General features: G+C 39.3%; 2 long non-coding RNA genes across 2 annotated transcripts in view; one reads left to right on the forward strand and one right to left on the reverse strand.

The window, feature by feature from the left end:
- Window positions 1-3,100, forward strand: part of LOC119966442 — a 70,186-nt gene extending 67,086 nt beyond the window's left edge. The window contains exon 5 of the long non-coding RNA XR_005460769.1: window positions 2,398-3,100. This is a non-coding gene — a long non-coding RNA (uncharacterized LOC119966442). The remainder of the gene's footprint in view (window positions 1-2,397) is intronic.
- LOC119966441 lies at window positions 1,929-18,059 on the reverse strand. The gene is made up of 2 exons (XR_005460768.1): window positions 17,965-18,059; window positions 1,929-2,469 (listed from the first exon to the last, which is right to left on the reverse strand). It is a non-coding gene; the product is annotated as an uncharacterized LOC119966441 (long non-coding RNA).
- Window positions 18,060-18,063: the final 4 nt, after the last annotated feature.

Here is an 18,063-nt window from a genome sequence, read left to right on the forward strand (position 1 = left end):
ACACTTTCCTTATTATCTCGTATCACTTGCGTATTTCTATTTTTCCCAGTTTCTGTCACTCACAGGCTGAAACTGGTGTTGGAAACTAAACCTTGATTTATGAACTAATTCAGAATCATCTGCCATTTTTAACCCTCTGCTCTTCCACGTGAGTTCTCACTACATCAGGAATTGAATTTTTAAACTCCTCCAAAATTATAATTTCTCTAAGAGCTTCATACGTTTTGTCTATTTTCAAAGCCCTTATCCAGCTATCAAAATTACTCTGTTTGATCCTTTCAAACTCCATGTATGTTTGACCAGGTTCTTTCCTGAAATTTCTAAACCGTTGTCCGTCGGCTTCAGGCATTAGTTCATATGCACCTAAGATGGAATTTTTCACCCTCCTCATACGTCCAGGTACCTCCTCTGATAGTGATGCGAACACTTCACTAGCTCTACCTACCAACTTTGTTTGAATCAGTAATACCGACATGTCATGTGGCCATTTCATTTGTTTAGCTACCTTCTCAAATGAAATGAAAAAGGTGTCTATATCCTTCTCATCAAACCTTGGCAATGCTTGGACATATTTAAATAGATCCGCACCAAGTCTTTGACTATGATGCTCTTTCTCACTATCCTCAATCTGTATGTTTTTCTTTACATCCCCCAATTTTAACTGACTTTCATGTTTCATGGCCATTTTCTGAAGTTCAAAGTCACTCTCTTTTTCTTTTCCCCTGATCTGCACCTCCGTTTCTCTCGCTTTTTGTTCTGCTAGGGCTATTCTTTATTTTTCCAGCCCCCCCTCTCACTTCACAACAAGTGACACCAATCCAGCCCCCCCCCCCTCAGCAAGTGGCATCATCCAGCCCCCCTCACTCCCAGCAAGTGACTTAAAACCAGTTCCCCCTTACCTCCCAGCAAGTGTCATCAGTCCAAGCCCCCCATCACCGCCCCCCAGCAAGTGTCATTAATCCAGCCCTCCTGACCCCCCAGGAAGTGTCATCAATCCAGCCCCCTTCCCCTCCCAGCAAATGTCATCAATCTAGCCCCCATCACTTCCCCCCGGAAGTGTCATCAATCTAGCCCCCCTCATCCCCCCCCCCCCCGTGTCATCAAGCCAGCCCCCCTCACCTCCTCAGTGTCATCAATCCAGCCCCCATCGCCCCCAAGTTGACGATTTATTTGTGAAAAGCCATTATAATTCCTAAAACCTCCACTTCCAAATGATAGTGTATTTTACATTTTACAGAAGCACTGTTGTAGCTGAATGAAAGACTGTCGAGCGGTGTTGATTGATAACAGGGATGATTAAAAATCCGGTTAAAATTCTCTGTCGTTAAATAAAAGGTCGATCTCTGCACCAATCGATAACTTTCCGCATGGCTGAGAACTTGAAATCGTCGATAGGAAGAAAAAAGGGCAAATGATTTTCATAAGGAATCTAATTGACAAAAACTCTCTTTGTGACAACGTTCGAATACGTTCTAAAACACGACACTGAAAATTCCCTACTAAATATTTAAATTAGTGTTAAACTCACCATAAAACTTTCTGTCCGACGATATTGATTTATGAGAGGGTGAAAGACAGGGGCTGTATTTACCATGACAAACACATTAGAAAACCAAAGCGTTTGACTATTCAAATCTTTCAAACATCTTTACCTTCTTGCTGTTGCAGCAGACGCCACCGGTTACACTACACAATTGGGAGAAAAATAAGCATTCTGTCTCAAAAGTGAGAGCAGGCACAGTGTAAATTCTTCTCTGCACAAAGAGTTAGTGCGGTTTGATCTGAGCGGGTCAACATCTGTGTACAAGACAAATATATAATTACCATCGGTTTTCGAATGGGCTGAATACATTGAATTGAATATTAAAATGACTCGGCAAAATAATAATAGCAATCTCAGAAAAAAATCAACAGTCCAGACACCATCATTGCGTATAACTCCTCTGCCTTTAATGCTTACACCACCGTAATGACATACTGCAAAAAGATTGAGGGAATGATTACAAATACAATCACCAGTTCTCCAATATGCATGTTGAACAAGGCATCTCCTTAATAAAATGCATTTTGAATTTTGCGTTCAGTAACTAATATTCATCTAATTGTTTTCATTCCAAACTTAAATGGATTTGGGGACTGGGGAAAATGAATGCAACTGCAACATAACTGAACGTTGTAATTATTTCAACCCGCCCGTTACTTCGGCTGATCCTATTGTGAACTTCAGGGTGTAAAGAAACCAGCTTGGCGAGGAAGTTGCATTGATTTTATAAAGAGTCGGTCGCAAAATGGCACGGTTTGTGCGCTATATATTTCTTAGTTAAATCCGTCCGATGTGCAAAAAACGGCCCTGTTTGGAATTGACCTGCTCAGTTACTGTTTTTTCGTTGCTTTCAGCCGGAGGTTGTGTGGGGAGAGGTGGAATTTCAGCTCTGTGGGATTTCTTCATCAGCACATGCATCAGACGATCTGCGAACACATAGAAGCAGAAAGAAATCTTCACCCAGCGATTTTTTGAATACTGGGAAGCGTGTGTGTGTGCATCAATAACAAGTTTCATATCCAGTACCAGCATTTTAAAAGGAACTCACATTCAATATATTTTCAAATCAATTTGGCACTGATCATAAAAGTAACTTGCATAACACTGGTCATTTGCCAGTGAATATCTATTCTAGATGATAAAAAATACGGATCACAATCATATTGCAGGGATGGGACCTATTTATAGTTATTATTCCACATCGTCTAGGAGATGTGATATTTGTCATTCTTTCAGACATTTTTCCAAGATGAAAATAAACAACGTATGGAAATATTAAAAAAAACGCTTTTTTGGATCCAGCCGAAGTTACTGCATTAGGTCAGAAGCAAAATAGATCCAAGATCCGTTTCAGTTTATTAGATGGCAGAGGCTATAGTTATACTGTAGGTGAGGCTGATCACAGACACATGCCTTCTCAGTGATGTGAGGGGGCAGTGCACACAGTGCTCTCGTATCAACAATAGTGTTCAAAATGTCTCGTTCTGTAAATTGTAATGTTAGAAATGAGTTATTGGGGCGGGCGGCCCTATGCAAAAAATAAACACTTCAAAGGCGGCCTGGATCACGGAAATGCTTCGTTAGCTTTAACGTTAAAGTTCAAGTAGCAAAGTGGGGAAGTCTTCTCCTGTGATTGGTTCCAAACTCAGCTGAACCTTCTGAGTTTAAACTGGTTGACACAATATTGAATTGCGTACAGTTTCTGTATTGGCTCCATAAGAAGGCAAAATCAGCAACATAAACTAGCTCTACATGTAAAGCTGGAGACGACTGTAAACAAAGAATGATGTCGCATGAATCATGGAAGCACAGAAATAGCTGGCAGTACTGGTGCCAGAGATCGTAGATAGTTTCATGAGTGTTCTACTAATCCCGTTCGTAAAGTGATGGCGTTCAATCGTCTACTTCAAGCGATAGCGTTTAAAATTAATCTTGTGCTTTGTCGCCTTTTGTTTTAAAACGGTCGACAGAAAAAAGGAGACAAGCTGTTTGTTTCCACCAGTGAGGAATGGCTGACCGTCCCACCAGGGAACTTCCTCATCTTGGATTATATAGGCCTTATTGAGCGAAATAGTTCAGTATTCCATTGCCCTCCACTGTCTAGTCAATTTATATTAAAGGTGAACACATAAATGCGCGCTATTATTGTTAATGATGTAACTGAATGTTAGTGTAAAGCAAAGCCATCAGATGAATGGTGGTTAATAAGTAAAATGCAAGTTGTTTTGCACAAGAGTGACCTAATAAGAAACGTATTCACTTCTTTAGGTAAACAGCTCACAACCATTGTGATGGAAGGCTCTTTCATCTACAGGGAGTGGTATCACAAGTTTTTGAATCATGCAAGCTACAAAAGAAATGAGGGTTTGTTACGGGTAAAGTACTGAGGGCCTTCACTGATGTGAAAAGATTAAAATTTGAGGCCAGTTAGAATATGTCTTGTTTAATTCAAATATGATGAACCACTGTTGTGGGCAGAATGACATGCTCTTTATTGGTTTTCATAAATCATAGAATTTACAGTGCAGAAGGAGGCCATTCAGCCCATTGAGTATACACCAGCCCTTGGAAAGAGCACCCTGCTTAAGCTTAACCATCAAACAAAGGAAATTTAAACTGATTGAACTAATCATGACATACTGATCATAACTGTCACTCTTTATGTTCACTTGCTGTAAAATGATTAGCCCCAAACCTTGGCTTACATTATCTGTTCAGTTTGCTTTCACAAAAGAGAAGAAGATACATATGTATGGTTCAGATCATAAGAGACTACTGCATTTACAGTCATGCCTCAATTTGAATCAGTATGAATCAATTCTAATAAAATTAAGATGCTCACACCACATCCAAGAGAAACGGAACCCAAGGCAGGCCCAAATTTGTAACACAGATATACAATACAATATCACAGTATTTACCTGGGCTCAGTGGTGGAAATCTCACCTCTGAATCAGAAGATTGTATATTGAAGCCCACTCCAAGATGTGGGCACATCAGATTGACACTTTAGTGCAGTAGTCAGGGCATGAGGAATTGAAAGAGATGCTGCTTTCTAAATTATATATTAAACTAAGGCCCCATGCACTCCTCTTCAGGCAGACAAAAAATATTTCAGGGCGCTGACAGCAGTGAACCAACAGTCATCACTCACTCAACACCACCAAAACAGGTTAACTGCTTCTTTTATGTTGTTTGTGGGACCTTGCTGTGGACAAATTGGATACCCTACTTGCTTCCAAACCAACTATTGAAACTACTTTGAAAGTAATTCCTCTTGCATGAAGCACTTTGGAGACACCCTCAGCATGCTATGTACGTGAAACTGTCTTACAAATTAACGCATAGAACTGAACTGACTGGAGTGACATTCTTTCCCCAAACAGAGGCCAAGGCCAGTTTCCTTAAAATAGTGACGTTCCAACCTTTAATGGTGCTATGGTGTATTGTATTCACTTTAGTGTTAAGACCTAGTCATGACAATATTTTTAGGTCCAAAATTTAATATTTTATCATTAATAATATTTTTAGGTCAAAGAATTTGAGATGGGTGGGAATAAAGAATGGAAAATCTAAGGAATGGGATGAAATATTTGTATACCACATTTTATATTAGATATTGACAGCAACAGTAGGGAAACTCATGTTAATGTAGTGGCCCTGTTGATGTATGTCAAAGGTGGTTCACACCATTAGAGTTGGTTTACTCTTCCAATACAATTGCCATTTTTGTCTTCAGTGCAGCACAACAGTAGAGTCAATGTACTTGGCTATTTTGTATGTCTTCCTTCAGTGTGGAGGAAGAAAGTCTGAAGAGATCCTTGAAAAAGTAGAGGTGATTTCTGCAGTAATGGAGCTCAGTTTAGGCAGATCAAACTACTTCAGAATCCAGCTTCCAATCTAAATGGCCATCTGAACGGATGAGCTGCTCTTTAAACAAAACTATTCTGCACCTTTTTAAATAGGGAGGGGAACCTAATTTGTTCACTTACCAGGAAGATCCTTCATATCCATGAATGATTTCAAAATTTGTTCAGTCCTGGAAGAATCCAGGAAAACTTTCTTTTCCAAATCTGTGCATTATATTCCTACATGATGTCCTCGCACATCCTGTTTTGTTTTGTGTATTCATAGAATCCCTAAAAAGCTTAGTCACCTTTAATTACATTTCCAATCCTTAAATTAATGTTTGATAATTGAAAATAAACAAAATAACAGAAGTGAATTCAAAGGATGACACATTTACTGCACTTAACAATTTTGGCCATCTTTCTTTCTGGATAAGAACAGATAATTGTTCCCATTTGTGAGCCTATATTGAGCGAATTGTTTTTACATATATGAACTTTGGGGATTCGATATTACCTTGGCTGATAATGCACAGTATTAGGTAAGATCCTTTTTCTACTAATTAGAGAAAAATGATTTTATGTAGAATGTAACCTTTCCTCCTTCAAGATTAAAATTGCTTTTGTCATATATACATTAAAAAAACATTTCTTCAAACTGGATAATGAAATAGATATATAAGTTGCATGTAGATTTCAAATATGTAGAATGATCACGTCATAATCATATGAATTATCATATAAGTTAATAAAATACAATCTTCACATTGGAAGACATTTAAAAAATCTTGCATTTACATTTTCTTGCTTTGACATGCATTAAAATATTTATATTTCAGTTTTAAAAGGATAAGTACTGTGTTTTAAAGGTTTATGGGGTTTTCACTGGTAATATAATAAGTATTAGCTTTTTAGCATGGTGCATTTTTGTGAACTTTTCCACATTACAATACAGAGACATAGATTTTACCGTCCCCAATCGTTTTTGTGATCAAATGAGAGCAGAAACTCCATTTGGGAGGGGCAACATGACATTTCACTTGAAAATTCTAAACAGGTCACAGACCTTGCACAGACCCAAAGGCAGTGGGTGGGAGCACTTAACTAAAGCGTGTAACTAGCTCAAGCTGCAGGTTAGCCCTTTTGCTAGCATTGGAATTGGAAATGTTACAATAAGCTTCTCATGAAGGCACAGAAATGTAAACTTCAGTTAGAATTTGTATATGAGCCAGTTTCAAGATTTTATGTTTCAGTTTATACATGATTAACTATGACCTGAATCACAGTTCTTTCATCAGTTCAGATTTTAGAAAACAGTATTTTCCTAAAAGCTATAAGCTAAAAAGAAACAAGAAGGCTGCCCTAGAAATGACCTAGAGCTTTCAGATTCTTTGAACACATCATTATTTCCATTGTTAAGTTTGATTAATTGTGACTGATAAGTTGGAGTGATTCAAGATTTTGTCCTTATTGTCCACCATATTGCACAGAATAATTTAGTTTGAAAAATACTGAAAGGCTAGGCAAAATTGCAGCAGTTAAGAATGAATTCTATGCACTTTGTGCTTATATGAAAAACAAAATTAACTATTAGGTTTCTCAGTTTGGAGCAGCCAGGATGAACTGGACAACATGACTTTTAAAGAGTTCGCCCCTCTCTACAGAGTCAGGATTTGTGCATGGTACCAATGTTATATTCTTGTGATATTATTTTTAATTCTTGAATAAAGTTTGTTGTTGATGATCTGCTTTTAGGTTCACGTGGTTTAAGTAGAAAACTCTTAAAAAATAACTAGTTGTACTATATTATTCTTGAAAAGTAAGACTAGTACCAATAGTTGCATAAATCTGCCAATCTTCTGCATGTCACAGTAAGTGACAAAACTGCATTGTAGTTTATCATTGATTCTGTCTCAGTGTTTGCAAGAAACATAAGCAAGTCCTGATAAAAGTGTTTTGTGTGTGATTTTTTGGGGGGGGAGGGGTGGGGTGAGGTGTTGAAATGATAAATGATGTCACTGAAAGCTGCACAATGCTACAACTTCACAATGGCACTGCACATGCATAAAATCAAAACGGCTTCTGAGAAATCCATTATTCCTCCCCTACAATAGGCCTGAAACTGTTTACAAGCACTCCAGTGTTTTTATTCACACACACTCTTAATAACATCCCACAACTTTAAGTGTATTTACAACTTAAATGTCATATGCAACTTGAAACTGTAGTGTTAGACACTACAGGATGTTGCTCTTATTAGTAAAACGCATCATCCACTTTGGAATAATGCAGACATCAAATGTGTGAAGCCACACAGAATTGAACAATTAACTTTTATGAAAATCTTGTTCAGAAAATGTCACTTCACAGCTTTCTTTGACATCCAACATTTGGATCATTTTAGAATATTTATACATTCATACATTTGACATTTTATTGAAATAAATGTTAAATAAAGAAAATCGTAATTTTTTTGAAGACCAAAGTTTTAAAATATTACCAAAAAAATGAGATTTTGCAGCAAGAAGCAATAACCAATCACTGGGATAAATATTTGGTGTGTTAAAGTACTTGGTGTATATTAGTAATATACAAGAGCTATATATGGGGAAAAAATACTTTGTTTAATGCACTCTGAAGATACCACTTTTGGAGAAATATCATCATGTTTTAAACTACATAGATACTCAAACTGTATTGGAGCAATTCACAGACTTGATTTCAGCGTGCATTTCATCTATAATAACCAAAGGACAGTTGCATCTTCAATCACTTCTAATTGTTGGCAGGTTTGCAAGTTCCTCAGTCCAAAGTACTCTCTATGAAGTTTCAATCGGGGAGGCAGGTTGACGTTTTCCCAGTACATTCACCATTTCTTTTGTGTGAACTTCTCTACATCAACTATAAACATTTCATTCAGGCTATTGCTCCAGGCTCCTGGCTGCAGATGTGATCAGATTTGTTTTGGAGGATGCTTCTATAGAAACGTTGGTGCAATACACTATCATATAGTGGAGGATACAAGGCAGGGAGGGACTTGCTCTCTGACTTTGTCGATAATCAAAGAACAAAGAACAGGACAGCACAGGAACAGGGCCTTTGGCCGAAGCCTGCTCCGAATGTAATTCCTGCCGAAACTAAAATCTTCTGCATTTCCCGGGGTTCATATCCCTCTATTACCATCCTACTCATGTATTCATCAAGATGCCTCTTAAACGCCGCTATCGCATCTGCTTCCAACAACTCCCCCCAGCAGCATGTTCAAGGCACGCACCACCCTCTGTGTAAAAAACCCTGCCTCACACATCTCCTCTAAACATTTCCACTTGCACCTTCAACCTCTGTCCCCTTGTAATTGACTTTTCCACCCTGGGAAAAAGCGGCTGATATCCACTCTGTCCATGCCACTCATAATTTTGTAAACCTCGATCAGGTCGCCCCTCAACCTCCTTAGTTCCAGTGAAAACAATCCGAGTTTATCCAATGTTTCCTCATAGCTAATACCCTCCAGACCAGGCAGCATCTTTGTAACCTCTTCTGTACCCTCTTCAAAGCATCTACATCCTTCTGGTCATGTGGTGACCAGAATTGTACGCAATATCCATATGTGGTCTAACTAAGGATCTGTACAGCTGTATCATGACTGCCAATTTTCTGCTCAGTGCCCTGACCGATGAAGGCAAGCATGCTGTATGCCTTCTTGACTACCGTATTCACCTGCGTTGCAACTTTACGTGATCTGAGGACCTGTATGTCTAGATCTCTCTGCCTATCAATACGTCTAAGGGTTTCTAACCATTTACTGTATAATTCCCAACTGTATTAGACCTTCCAAATGCATTACCTACATTTTTCTGGATTAAACTCCATCAGCTATTTCTCCGCCCAAGTCCTCTAACCGATCTAGTCCTGCTGTATCCTCAGACAATCCTCATCACTCTGCAACTCCACCAATCTTTGTGTCATTCGCAAACTTATTAATCAGACCAGCTACATTTCCTCCAAATCATTTATGTATACTACGAACAACAAAGGTCCCAGCACTGATCCTTGCGAAAGCACACATCCACCTCTGTCTTCTATGACTGAGCCAGTTCTGTATCCATCTTGCCAGCTTACTTCTCATCCCGTGTGACTTTATCTTTTGTCAGTCTGTCATGAGGGGCCTGGTCAAGGGCTTTACTGAAGTCCATGTAGACAACATCTACTGGCCTTCCTTCATCAATCAGCTTCATCACTTCCTCAAAAAACCCAATCCAGGAGTCACCGATTCGCACCGACACAAATATTGACAGCGGCATCTTCCCTGTGTTACATGACCTACCTGAGAGGAAAAGCTGGGACCGGAACTCGACCGACTGGAGGGCGGAGACTCATCTCGAGTAAGGTACAACACAATAATCACAGGTACCATATTCAGGAAAGCAGGTTAGAACATATTTCTCTTGAAATGTAAGTTTTTGAATATTAATTTTAAGATTCTTACATAGTTTTCTGCATGTTTTTCCCTTCCTGACTGGGCACCGATACCTTATTTGATTTTGTTGCAACTGCAAACTGGGGTACTTGCAGAGGTCTATGCTTCCTACACAATGTATCAATCTTTTGCATATTCCACATGGTATGATGGAGGGTAGTTTCCTGTCTATTTCTCTTGTCCTGTTTTGTTCTGTCTCTTCCCTTCTGCTTCTGTCTCCTTACTTCTGCTTCTCTTACCCTGAACATTTTTTCACTTCCCTCTTCTGTTTCTTTTCTATTCTTTGCTCTTTTCTTGTGGGTAGTGGAGGAGGAGGTAGAGGAGGTAGTGAGTGGCATGGAAAAGAGCCGCAACGGCTGTGGTGATGCAAATAGGATTTTAGAAGTAGGAAAAAGATGGCCTTGAGTGGCTATGCTTTTATTCCCTCCCCCAACTGATCTTCCATTTCCCAACACTCTCACTCCTATTGTGGCCTTACCGCTTCAGCCTCTTACATTCCTTCCCTCTCCTGCCAACCTTTCATGTGAACCACTATCCCATTTCCTTCCTTTGAAATTACACACTGAACCACTGTACTTTTCCTCTCCTTGTTTTACTATTGGTTTGTTAGCATTAACCTCCCACTTACAGCTTCAAAGTCAACTCGTTCCCCCTGAGTATTAAGGGGCAAAATATTTCCTTCTCCCTTCCCTTTTATTTTTCCCCTTTCTTATCGATACATTCTTTCTGTTTCTCTCAAAATGCTTCATTTACTTCTAACAAAATTAACCTGAATGTTTTTTTTAAAGGATCAAATGTGAAAGAATCATGTGCCTGTCTCGCTACTGTCTCAGTTGCCAGCAATTAGTACCAACGTCCTACTGATGTACGTATAGGTTTAAGTCCTTGCTAACTAATCGACGGAGATAATTATTTGTTTCAAACTGTAATAAATGCATATTAAAACAATAGCCACAACTGGTCTGTATAAATTATTACAATTATTTTCAGATCTCTTAAAAACAGCGAAGGTAAATGTTTTCTCAATATATACTTTGAAAATTTATCCTCTAGCTTTGTTCAAATAAATTTGAAAACCACTGATCAGGTGCTACTAGAAGCTGAAGAAAATTATTCCCCCCCCTTAAAAATTAGGTATTAGAATTCACAATCCAAATCTAGCTCAATGTGAAAGAGCACTGGTCAAAAATATCAAATAAAAGTTCAGGCTGGTGTCTTCAAGAGAAAAGCTTTAATGTCCTCTGAAGGGAATGGTACCTGAAGAGAAAGAGAGGCATTCTCTCTTTCTCTTCAGGTATCATTCCCTTCAGAGGACATTAGCAACCATGGACTCCCATGTATCCAACCATGGTTATACTGGGCAAGGTACTGCAGTGATTTGCCATTGCCATCTGCAGTTTCTGGCTGACGATAAGTCGCTTCCATATTTACCACTTGCCATAGACATATTGGAAGGATCTGCAGGTTGATAACCTGTTTGGCCACATTATGAGTGTAAATAGAGGTATCAAATGAGACAAAAGATAGTTTAATTAAAACATTTCTGCTAATTCTTTTTGCTTCTAAAAATAATCAGATTGTTACATACATAATTGGTTTGTTTTATTTTGTTTTAGATGTTAGACATTTCAGTTACAAATTAAAATGGCAGATCAAATTTTTTGGGTAAGAGTTGTCAAATCTGCTTCACAATGCCACTTGATGGCCAGAATCTGTAACTGCATACATTTAGAAGGCGAATATTTTAATAGGGTAATTTCACAGAGTTGTATGTTTTATTCATTCAAGCCATGTGTGCGTTGTTGGCTAGGTGAGTATTTATTGCCCCTTTCCTAATTGCCCTTGAGGTCTGGTTAGCTCAGTTGTTTGGAGTATTTAATAATGCTAATACCACTGGTTCAATCCCCATACTAACTAAGATCGTTTTTTGGGGCCTGCTTCTTGTAAATGTAAATGTAAATCGCTTATTGTCATGAGTAGGCTTCAATGAAGTTACTGTCAAAAGCCCCTAGTCGCCACATTCCGGCGCCTGTCCGGGGAGGCTGGTACGGGAATCGAACGGTGCTGTTGGCCTGCTTGGTCTGCTTTAAAAGCCAGCGATTTAGCTGAGTGAGCTAAACCAGCCCCAATACAACAGCATAACTAATTTATGCTCTTTGTCTTGGAGTTTTGTCTGCAAGTTAGATACACAAAGTTAGGCAAATTCCCAGCTTCATGAACTTGACTTTTAAATTGCCCCTTAATTGGAAAAAATTAATTGGGTACTCTAATAAAAAAAAAGGGTTTTGTTCTGGGAGAATGGGCTTATTAGAAGTTGAGTCAGGCAACCCTGGTAGGAGTGAGGAGTATGCTGGGTATGTAGGTAGGCTGGGTGCATGGCCTACCTTGGGGCTCCGACACTGTGTCCAAAATTTAAAAAAAAACATGAAAAATCCCTCCAGTCCTAACCCTTACACCCTTCACCAGCCACCCTGCCCTACCCCCTCCCACACACCCATACTCCTCCATGCACCATCCAGTCAACCCAAGCCACCTCATGCTCTGTACCCATCCCCATAATTCCTCATACCCCCCATGTCAACATATGTCCTTATATTCACCATGGCCACTCATACTTTCTATGCCAACCTATGGCTCCTGTAACCACCCTCATTGGCCCCCATACCCACTATGCACTTGCACCAAATCTCCTGGCCCCTCATGCCTTCCAAGGCAACCTATGCCCTGTACCCACCCGCACAGCCCCATTCCCTCCATGCCCACCTATGCCCTGTACCTACCCCATAACCCTTAATAGCCGCATGCAAACCCAGTACCACTCATGCCAACCCATGATCCCCCCCCCCATCCACCACCCTTTGCTCTTGCACCTCTCATAGAAACCCATTCAGTATCCACTATGGGCAGAACTCAGGACCATGCATTTACATGAGATGAAATAAAATAAAGTTCTGTATATATTGAGGACCACTATATTGAAAAACACCCTCTCTACAAAAAATATTGACTACATTTACATTCTTCGATTGCATAAGGCTTTATAACAACAAACATCTCATTTAATGTACAGTACGTGACAACAAGAATTGGAATTCAAAGCTCCATGTTAAAGAGTCTATAACCACTTGTAGCTGGCAACTAAACTGTGAAATGGCAAGCATCCTACTGTGATAATGGATGGTTGCACAATCAGTCAGGCAATAGTAATCATGTAATGGAACAATAGAAGCCCTTAGACTCATATCAACAGTCAGAGTGAAATTGCAAATGAGGATTTATTTTAGTACGACAGACATTTTTTTCAAATATATCAAGGGCAGGCCTTGCCAAATTCCTTTGACAGGTGCTTTTGACTGTTCCTCTTGACATTTTTGACAGTTGATATTGGCAGATTTGTTGACAATTCCAATGAGCTTGATAATTAATGAGTTTATGCACTTTGTATGCACATTCATGCCTACTTTTAACAAATCATCCACAAAGGTGCCCCAGGATCAAATCCAAGTGAGTGCCTGCCAACTCCAAGGTAGTACCGTGGCTACCCAACGAAACGCACAAACTTTAGACCTGCTTTTACCCGGTTTACTCTGCATACTTTGGATCTTAAACTGCTAGGCTACCAAAATCCAACTCGAATCCACAAAATCGGCATGCACAAAATGCGGACCTTCTCAATGAAAATTGGAAGTGCTGTTTTTGGGGGTAGGACTTGCGATTTCGGGATTCATGTGCCATCCGGAGCAGTTCTTGGCAAAAATCCAGCCTTTGTTTGTTCAAAGGTTTTCTCTCCCGGTCCTCCAAAGCCTGCCTCAGTAGTCCTCCAGTATCTCTGTCCCTAATCTCTCCACCTCTTTCCCAATTTCTCTCTGTGTCACCGATGTCTATATTTATTTCCCCCAAATCCTTTGAATCCTCATCTACCCACACAAATGCTTGTTGTAATCCAATGCCCTGAAATTAACCTCTGCTCTGGTAATGGGGCGAGAAAGCAATGACCTTCACCCTGCACTGAATGATGGCTATGAATAAATGCAGGGTTTATGTTAATGTACCCATCCGAATTCGCTTCAGGGAAGGAAATCTGCCATCCTTACCTGGTCTGGTCTACATGTGACTCTCGATCCACAATAATGTGGTTGACTCTTAAATGCCTTCTGAAATTGCCAAGCAAGCCACTCAGTTCTATCAAACTGTTACAAAGTACCGACCCCACATGGACTATAACAGTTCAAGAAGCAGTTCACCACAACCTACGCAAGGGCAATTAGGGATGGGCAATAAATGCTGGCCTACACAGCAAAGTCCCCATCCCATGAATGAATATAAAAAAAACAAAAGCTTTCTTGGAGAAAGATTGCTCGGCAGTACAAGTGGCTATGATAAATGGTTTGAGAACAGTCACAGATATTATGATTGGTGGGTGGGAGGCGTGGGGCACTGGAGGAAGTTAGGGGCCATTAGATCAGACCAGCAATATGCCGAGGAGGGAGAAAAAAGTTGCATCAACAGCCAATGGAACAGAGTAAATCCAAGCTGGTGGCAGGGCAGCTGCTACAGGAAAGAGTAGAAATGTTAGGAAGTGGTGTTTGGACATGAGATCAGTTTTGGCTGCAGTAAGAGCCAGAGGGGCCAGAGAATTAGACCAGCAGGTGGAGCATCAACTAGCAGAGGTTGGGAGCTGAAGGAAGCTGATGGGGTCAGCAAGGTCAGGAACAAAATAAGCCAACTTGGGGGATTGGGTGGGAAGGAAATACAGGAAACGTGTTAATGGGAAACAATTAAAACACATTATAATGTACATTGAAATACTTCTAGTTATACCAGAATAGTGACTCTATGGCAGAATCTGTAAGTGCATGAGAGTCAACCAGAAGTTTTCAAAAATTCTCAGTATACTATTTAACACTATGTGAAATGAACCCTTATTTTGACACCAACTAGAGATATAACAGATAAATGTTGACAGTTTAAAATTAGGTTTTCCATTGATGCAGCCTGGTTTAGGATGTTCAATACATTTTAAGATGGAATGCTGGTATACTTAATATATAATGGACACAGTTTAATCTGCTGTGGGTAAATCAAACAGCTATATATCTCTGACCCTTCCAATGCATTCCTGTTCTAGACTTAACAGAAATGCACTGGAAGTATTGCAAATTAGGCCAGAGCCCAAATATGCTGGTTCTCCACTTTCTCTCAGAGTTTCTTCTATGGTTAGTTGGGGGCAGAGTTCCAGTCACCTGAACAAAGTCATTAATGCAGGAGAAGAAGCAATCTTTTACTCTGGGAGTTCCTGTTTTCTAACTCTGAGAGAAATCCAGAATAGTGGATGTAAGGGGAATCCACATGAGGGCCCTGTCAAAACAAAACTATTTTTCTTTCACAATCATTTTAAAGTATCGTCCTTATAAAACGAACTGTAGGCATTATGATAACTTCTTTCCAATGGGTGGATGATGGATGACAACCTCTATTGGACTATTTAGCTGATTCCCTAGATCTATTCAGAGTGGCACAAGTAGCTGCCATTGGTGTGTTAAACAGAGAATCTCTCAATGATCCTGTGCACTTGGCAGGATCAGTCCAGAATGAGAGATCAATATAGATTCCCCTCATGTGGATCTTTGGTCCAAGGGCAGGATTTTCCCAGTGGGCTTCAGGACTCCACCATCAGGATCAAACTGGTGCCCATTCTGTACGGTGAACTAGCTGTGATTTCCCATGAATTTGCCAATTAGTGGCCAGAAGGTGGTCTCGCTGTCCAAGTAAGGATAATGGGCCTGTCAAATGTGGAAGGCCAATAGGAGGCCCTCCAGCACTTAAAAATCAGAAACTGGCATTTCAAGGTAAGTAAGAATGAAAGAGAGGGAATTCCAAGATGGAAGACCCCTCTCTCCATATTTTTAAAATTTACAATAAAAAAGCCCTTGACAGCCGGGCACCATTGTGGAAGTGAAACCCTTCCAGAGGGCAGTATGTGGCTGCAACTGAAGCCAGGCAGGCAGGGAGAGAAAATGTGCTGGGGAAGGAATGGAGCCAAAATTCCACACCCACACACTACCATGCTTGCCCCCATCTGGGCCTAACCGTTCAGCCCCAAGTCCTCCACTAATAGATGATCCTATTCATAATAAATGTTTTAAAACTGACTTTGTAATTATATTTCGATCGTTACCCTCACAAATTTATACAGTGCCAAGCTATTTGACTATTCATACATTGCTAGAATATTAAACTGCAGAAATGACCTAAACGAAGCTCAGCTAGAATTCTAAAATGTACCACAAATCCAGGGAATATTATGCAATAATGTTTGATGGTGAAGGTCTTTTAGGCAATGTCATTATATAGTCAATAAATATTCATCAATTATTCCTGGTCAATAATCAATATTCACATTAAAAAAATATTATTGGGATGTTGGCAGGGCTGGTTAAGTTTAGCATTGATCACCCATCCTCATTGCATACATATACTACAGAATCTCTACTTTTTCACCTGTGGAGAGAAGCATTTTCCAAATCATTATGAAGAGTCTTTAAAACTAGGTGAAGCTGTTACCATATGGCAATGCCTAATGAATTTCCAAGTAAATAGTTAAGTAACAAAAGCTGCTACTTTTGTGAGGAAGTCTATAACTAATCTGAAAACAGTGATTGCTGCTTCACGCCAAGTTACATTGTGCATAAATTACACAGTCCATAAAGATTAAGAGATGGACTTGTACTCTAGTGTGACTTGTATAAGGATTTAGTCAAATCAAGTCCTCCAAAATGTAAAAGAGGACTAAGTGTGAAACATCTTGGCACATATGACAGACATGTTTTTTCTTAACAAAAGGATTAGACAAATGAATGATTATCTTTGCAGTTAGAAAATAGACTTTCCCCATACATGTGATAATGCCAGCTATACTTGCAATATTTAAACTAAGAATTTAAAATCCTTCTCCTCATATTCTAATAGAACAAAGGGTACAAAGTTTAAATTTGGAGCAGAATGTACTAGCATAGTGACTGCAAATAAGATTATATTGAGTGCAAGCTGGTAAAGAAGCAGGTTTGAGGGGTATTTCAATAATTAATCCCCTTTTAGAGAGAATTCATGAGAAAAGATGCTTATCTGAGTAAAGCGGTATTAATTTAGTTTTTCCAGCAGTTGCTCTCTGAGGAAGTTGTGATGACTGAAGAATCCTGTACTTATCTTTACTTTTTGATGCGCACCAGTATCACTTTAATTTATTGAATACAGTACCTCTGATATCAGGCCGATCTAGTTGATTATTGATATTAATACATTAAATCAACATAAACATGCTCGAAGAAGTTCCTTATTCATATATCATGCTATTTTTCAATCTGGCACATACAAACCTCATAATATATTCCAATACATTTTGGAAGCTGATGGTTAAGTGGCACAATAATTATATCACTTAATGCTGTTGTATACCATTGAGCGAACCAGTGAAGCGCCAATTAAACAGTGCTGTTAATTTGCACCCTTCTTGTTATATTCCATGTACTAACGGCTTTAAATAAAATTCAGGGTATCACGGTGCAGGTAAGGCACCTGTGCTATTTAATATTTCTGTAATTTTAGGTGGAAATGGAGCACCAGGTTTGTGTGGCTTACCCATTCCAACTAATATACATCCGTATTATTATGTTTCTCCCAGCTCTGGATAGCAGGATTGGAGGAAATCAAAGAGATACCACTTGCATTTTATAGACTCCAGCTGACTCCATACTCTGAAATTACGCTCAAATCCTTGGCTTTGGGAGGGTCAAAAAGTATTGGTGAAGGCTTGGTGTTATATTGCAGACAGTCACAGAGGTGCATATTGGACTAACAATTTGATAGTGGATTAATGCCAAGACTAATCATGTCCTTGTATAAAAATTTATAATGAACTCCAGTCACTTTTAAATCATGGAATATTTATTAACCAATAATGCAATGTTGCTGAAATTCTTGATTATCTGAGCAAATGACTTCACTGAAGTTACTTACAAATGGTGGAATAGAATCAAAAAAGTATTAAGCATTTTCTCTGATCAAGAATATTTTGTGTTGATTATCAAATATCTCACCTTAAATTAATAGCACTTGGAGCACTCGGAACTCTGTCCGTGTTGCGCTTGGTTTGCGTTGTATATGATGCTGAGTGAGATCCTATTTGGGGCTTATAA

This window comes from Scyliorhinus canicula, chromosome 5 (genome assembly GCF_902713615.1).
Source record: "Scyliorhinus canicula chromosome 5, sScyCan1.1, whole genome shotgun sequence".
Classification (NCBI taxonomy): domain Eukaryota; kingdom Metazoa; phylum Chordata; class Chondrichthyes; order Carcharhiniformes; family Scyliorhinidae; genus Scyliorhinus; species Scyliorhinus canicula.